This window comes from Ictidomys tridecemlineatus, chromosome 1 (genome assembly GCF_052094955.1).
Source record: "Ictidomys tridecemlineatus isolate mIctTri1 chromosome 1, mIctTri1.hap1, whole genome shotgun sequence".
NCBI lineage: Eukaryota > Metazoa > Chordata > Mammalia > Rodentia > Sciuridae > Ictidomys > Ictidomys tridecemlineatus.
In genome coordinates this window covers 228,035,592-228,042,467 of record NC_135477.1, presented here as the reverse complement: position 1 = coordinate 228,042,467, position 6,876 = coordinate 228,035,592, and the positions used below count along the sequence as shown (strand labels likewise).

Genomic DNA, 6,876 nt, shown 5'->3' with positions numbered 1-6,876 from the left:
ATGAGTAAACACCATGTGGGCCTTGACAATATTCCCAGCAGGAAAATAGTTGGTTTAAGTCTACAAAGGGAAGCTACCTCCCAGGTGGATGGTGGAGATTTTCTGATGCTGAATAGCCATCCCTGAGAGTCTAGTTCCTGCCTTCATCAGAGAGTTCCACAGGGGAACACACACTGGCCAAAAAAGCACCTGAGACTGTTCTAAGTCGACATTTCTATGCCCTCAACCCACCCATAAGCATCTCTTGGGTGATTTGTGAACAACGGGAAATTTTTGCCCGCAACTACCCAACCAGGGGCCAAGGCATCAACTAGGAATCCAAACTGTAGGAGGAGCACCTTTTGAGGACCTAGAAGTAAACTTTACTGATGTATCATGTTCACGAGGCTATGAATATCTTTTGGATTTTGTGTGCTCTTATTCTGGCTGGGTGGAAGCCTTTCCAACTAGCAATGAAAAAGGCTGCTCCTCTGGGAAATTATTCCTAGATTTGGCATCACAATAACCATTGATTCAGACAACAGACCAGATGTTGTATCAGAGGTGATACAATTATGGGCAAAAGTTTAAATATTAGATGGAAATTACATACTGCCTGTAGGCCACAAAGTTCTGGTAAAATAGAATCAACGAATGAATAGCACTTTAAAGGTTCAGTTGTGTAAACTGTGTCAGGAAACTCACCTCCATTGGGATGAAATCGTCCCTATTGCACTGTTGAGAATTACATTCTCTCCCATTAAAATACTAAATTCTCTCCCTATGAGATAATGTATAGGAGACCTCACCTACGTATCAGGGGATTGCAGGAAATAGGAGAATTAATATTAATACAACAGCTTTAAGCTTTAGAAAAAACCTTACAGACTCTCAACCAATGGGTCAGGGAAGGTTGCCAGTAAGTTTAAACAGAGATGTACATTCCTTCAGACCTAGAGATTCAATCTAGGTCAAAGCGTAGAATATTCCACCCTTAAAACCTCTTTGGAGTGGGGAGCAGTGTCACACACCTGAAATCCCAGTGGGTTGGGAGGCTTAGGCAGGAGGATCACAAGTTCAAAGTCACCCTCAGCAAAAATGAGGCACTAAGCAACTCAATGAGACCCTGTCTCTAAGTAAAATACTGAGGATGTGGATCTGTGGTTGAGTGCCCCTGAGTTCAATCCTTGGTTAAAAAAAAAAAAAAAAAAAAAAAACACTATTTGAAAGAGTCCTTTCACTGTTCACTCTTATTTTATCCACCCCAACTACAGTAAAAGTTGCATCTTCAGGCCCTTGGATTCATTACACCAGGCTTTAACCCGCAGCCATGGACTGAAAGTGCACTCCAGACCCCACTGCACCCCTTAAGCTGACCATCTGGAGGACGGAAACACCAGACAAGCTTGAGGATCAGAAGGACAACAGCCCTGCTCTAGTCACTCCGGAAGCTGACTAGTCTGCTCATGGCTGAAGCTTGAGGAAACAACAGCCCTGCTTCAGCCTCATAGGGGATAGTTCATCAATGCATGGTGGAAGAACAACCAACCAACAGGACAAATGAACTGTTTCATCCTCCAAGACAGTTCTTATACTGTGATGCATTGCCACCCCTTACTTTTTTTTTTCACTTTTCTCAGTGGAAAAATTATTTTTTATTAGTTGCTCAAACATTACATTGATCTTGACATATCATATATCATACATTTGATTCAAATGGTGTATGAATTCTTATTTTTCCTACGTGTACAGATTGCAGGATCACATTGGTTATACAGTCACATTTATACATATTGCCATACTAGTGTCTGTTGTATTCTGCTGCCCTTCCTATCCCCTTCCTATCCCCCCTCCCCTCCCCTCCCCTCCCATCACCTCTCTCTACCCCATCTACCGTAACTCATTTCTCTCTTTTTTTTCCCTTTCCCCTCACATCCTCTTATATGTAATTTTGTATAACAATGAGGGTCTCCTTCCATCTTTCGTGCAATTCCCCTTCTCTCTCCCTTTCCCTCCCACCTCTCGTCCCTGTTTAATGGTAATCTTCTTCTCATGCTCTTCCTCTCTGCTCTGTTTTGAGTCACCTCCCTTATATCAGAGAAGACATTCAGCATTGGTTTTTTAGGGATTGGCTAACTTCACTTAGCATAATCTGCTCTAATCCCATCCATTTCCCTGCAAATGCCATGATTTTGTCATTTTTTAGTGCTGAGTAATATTCCATTGTGTCTAAATGCCACTTTTTTTATCCATTCATCTATTGAAGGGCATCTGGGTTGGTTCCATAGTCTAGCTATTGTGAACTGTGCTGCTATGAACATTGATGTAGCTGTATCCCTGTAGTATGCTCTTTTTAGGTCTTTTGGGAATAGTCCGAGAAGGGGAATAGCTGGGTCGAATGGTGGTTCCATTCCCAGCTTTCCAAAGAATCTCCATACTGCTTTCCAAATTGACCGAACCAATTTGCAGTCCCACCAGCAATGTACAAGTGTACCCTTTTCCCCACATCCTCGCCAGCACTTGTTGTTTGACTTCATAATGGCTGCCATTCTTACTGGAGTGAGATGGTATCTTAGAGTGGTTTTAATTTGCATTTCTCTGACTGCTAGAGATGCCACCCCTTACTTCTGCCATATATGTAGCCCTTTCCTTGGTCTTTGCTATAGGACTGATAAAAGCAACTCCTATGCTTTTTGGACACTTGGTAACAAAAATTTCATTCATACTGTTTTACTTTGATTACATAGGTTTTCTAGGATTTATTTGGTGTTGTTAGTTTGACTTTATTGACTTACACAGTTAAACCTTTGCTAGCCAAAATGTTAATAAGTGATAACTTAGTGTGGTTTTCCTTTCATAATCTTAGAGGATCCTTCCCCACCAGGGCTGCGTATTTTGCCATCATGTGATCCATGTGTCCAACTAATTTATTATAACCAAGGGACACTTTGAAATATATATTCAGGACCTGCCCCACCAGAGAGATGCTATAGTTCAGAAGCCACTTGTCTCTAGAAAGTAAAAAGTCAACATAGTTAGGGTCAAATCCTATTATGTGGGAGACATAACTTACCCAGGAATTTTGCCTACTAATAAGGGAACTTGGTATTTCTGGCCACTGGACATTCAGCCTCTAACATGGAATAAGAATTTTGATCCAAAATCAACCACCCTGAGCCTTACAACAAGCTGCTAAACTATATGAGGGTTTGAGCCCAAATCTTAACCCTCCCTCTTTGGGAAAGAATTCCTTTTTGAACCTAGCAGAAAGAATAGCCAAAAGTCTTGGGGTTAAAGATTGCTGAGTCTGTGGAGGAGCCCTCATGAGCAAAGAATGGTCCTGGCCAGGAATAAGTTTAGGTGCTTATTCCCTAATTAGACCTTCATTGAACAAGAGGGTGAAAGACCCCTCTTCAAAAGTACCTGGAAAGGAATATATTGGAGCCCACCACACCCAGTGTGTCCCTGAAACACCATGTAACAGAATATTATTCTGGAACACCAATTTGTGGCCAAAGAAAATTACTTGGTTTTGAACAGATAACATATGGGCTGAGAAATAATGGTCTCAAAGGCAAAAATCCCCCAAAGAAACTAGCTCTTTTTAACTGCACCAGTTCAGACACTAACCAGATCAGTTCTTTTCAGGGCATCACTGAGATCTATAAATTATGGAGTAATCCAGCCCATTCTGAACAGAAAGCACCATATGAGCTGTTTGGGGTCTGTGGGAAAAGGTATACACCCACCTCCCAACAAATTGGAGGGGTACCTGTACTATTGGTGTTATTCCATCTGTATTTTTCCTACTGCCAAATAGAACTGGAAAAGACTTAGGGATCCCCTTGTATGAAGACCTAGGGTCAAAAAAAAAAAAAAAGGAGGTCCATTGGAGATGGTTAGATTTGAGTTAGATCTCAGAGGTCAACAATCTTGGGGTAAACTGGCCACCCCAGAGAATAATTGCCACTTATCGTCCTGCTGCCAGGCACAGTACAGCAGTGGGGGCTATAGAACTCCTGCCTGTGTGCTAAACTAGATTATTCACTTACAAGCTGTACTGGAAATTATAATCAATCAAACTGCTACAGCATTTGACTCCTAGCCACACAACAAACCCAGATGCAGGCATCTATCAAAACTAATTGGCATTAGATTATCTGCCGGCTGAAGAGGGAGGAGTATGTGTCAAGTACCACAGTTCAAATTGTCCATTATCATCTATTTGGAGATAACAGACAGTCAAAGACATAGTTAGCAATATCAGGAAACCAGCACATGTAGTCAGTTAAAAGCTGGAAGCGTATGAGGCTGGGGATCTAAGCTCACATTTTGGAGGATGGTTTTCTACTCCTGGTGGATTCACAAGTTTAGTTGGCATAGTAGGTATCGTGCAGTTAACTGGTTTCTTGCTTCCATGTTTGGATCCCTTTGCATTAGAATTATTAGGTCTCCCTAGAAGCAACTGTGGGTAGAAAGACGTTATATAAAGCTTTAAGATGAAACGATGGGGACCCAGAGCTTGGGCAACGGCTGCCGCCGCACGGGCCCCTGAGCCCTGTCCCCTCAGCGGCATGGCGTGCGACGCGACGCTGAAGCGACCCACGGAGTTCCAGGCGGCACTGCTGAGCCCCGGTTCCCCGGCTCTGCGCCCCTCTGCCCGGCCACACTCCCGCCTCCGGCTCGGGGACGCGGAGCCACGGCCACCGACTGTCCAGCAGCCCTCCCGGACTGGCACCAAGCAGCTCCTTCCCACTCCGGAGCAATTTTTTTCAGAACATAAAGCAAGAATATGATTGTTACCGAGGTGGAAACATTTAGAATTTGTTCTCAATCAGAGTGAAGCTTGGACTTTGGAAAGACAGCCTCATTCCTCAGCACTCACAGCACCTGATTCTCCAGGTTCCCCCTGGATGAGGAAGGACCGGCCCACCTTGACCTTTGGACAAATGGGAATAACATGTGAGAGGCTCTTAAAAGACTTTGTAGAGAAAATTCGGGAGAAGTGTGAGCAAATCCTCAATACCAAACTAGCAGAACAGTATGAATCTTTTGTGAAATTCACATAGGATCAGGTTATGCATGAAAATTGCATGATCAGGTTATGCATGAAATTCACATAGGATCAGGTTATGGGACAAGACCAACAAGCTATGTGTGTATCCTGAAGGTTTCTTGTTTTATCTGGGTACCAGGTTTGACCTCAAGAGATAGCTGCTGTACACTTTTTGCAATTGGTTTGATATCGTATTTCAGCTCCAGACTATGCATACTGAGAACACGTAAACGTTTCTGCAGGTCCATTTTATAAACTTCAAAGACCTTAGAACTTTCTGGTTGCCACAAGCATATCTTTCTTTTCTGCTCATCCCATGAACAACGGTGCCCTACTGTGATCGATTTTCCAAACAAAAATACCTGGAGCAGCAGTTTAGCAAAAATAGGATTTCAGTGGCACTAAACAAATGGAGTTTCCCCAAACATGGTTCTACAAGAAGTATGTGTGACAGTGTGTATATGCCTGTATGTATATTTTAAGTTATTATTTCTACTGTGCATTTTTTTTGATTTGGGGGATTTTGGCTCTGAATTTGATGCATGACAATTATCCTTAAAAACATTTGATTGGTCTACAGAAGATCATTAATGTTTTGTGACCATAAAAGTTTTAATAGTTGATTGTTTTATGTATAGGTATTATTATTATTAAATACAGGGACTGTTTTCAGGCACAGAATATGAATCATGCATTAGAATTGACATTAGATGTGATGATGATGATGATACAGCAAAGGTCTCTGGTCCTAGATCTATAAATGTGGGCGAGAAATTAGAACAAACTGGAGACAAGACATTGACCTGTGGACTCCTCCTAGTCCTGTTAGGAAAAAAAAATCTGTGCTTCCAAGCCTTAAAATACACCATGGAGTTGGTGCTCACCTCATTCATACTAAGGGCTCCCTGGAGGCTGAGAGGGAAACAGTCCCTCCTGGAACAGAAGCATTAGGGTTTGCTCAGGAGCATAGAATAGTCGAGCAAGGAACTATGCCAGGCCCCAGCAGCACTACTATTTGGGAGGGATGACGTCACCTTTGCATCAGTTATTAAAAATAAAAACCAGATTCTTTGGACATATTCTTATGAACTATCCATTGTTCAACTGCTTGAGCTTTGTTTTGGCAACCCCCTACCCTAAGTTGCTTTTAGGCTGTTCTTCACTTTGTTTCCAAGGCTGCAGAGCAGAAGGTAGTCTCTCTTTTGAGGAGGAGGAATTAAGTATACATGTATTTTTTTATTCTGACTTATTCAGAACCACATTTTACAAAATGCCTTGTTTCCTTTATTATTGTCTTTGGACAGGAAATTTTTATTAAAATTGTTTAATTTGGATATGAAATCATTCTTAAATTATGACTTATTTTGAAAATGTTTGAGTTTAATTCAAATGTATGCTAAAACATTCCAAAGAAAGTTAATATTCATATAGATTCAGTATATTTGTTCTTATCAGATGGCTTAGAGAAAATTTCTGGAATATTCTCATTAGAAGATTCCTTATTAATGATTGTCTTTGACTCAAATATAACCCAAAACTGCAATACTATTCTTTGTTCATTTTCGTTATATAGTGTTAACAAGCTTAGTTGTAAATAAAAAAGCTACTTGTTTAAAAAAAAAAGATGAAATGATGGTATTCTTTGATTTAAAGGATTAAGTAGTGAACATCAAATGGGGGAATGATGTAGTCCCCACCAAAAACCTTTGCCATAATTAAGCTTCTCCAAGGACTCCCACCATAAATGCAACATATAATTTTCTCTTGTAGACAATAAGATTTCCGCAAAGAATGTCAGCAGGATCTTTGTAGAGAGTCCATTATGGTTTGAAGCTTCCTCT

At 41.2% G+C, this 6,876-nt stretch overlaps 1 pseudogene; it reads left to right on the top strand.

Annotated features, from left to right (window-relative positions):
- The first annotated feature begins 3,850 nt into the window (after positions 1-3,850).
- LOC101956914 (akirin-1 pseudogene) lies at positions 3,851-5,102 on the top strand (annotated as a pseudogene).
- Positions 5,103-6,876: the final 1,774 nt, after the last annotated feature.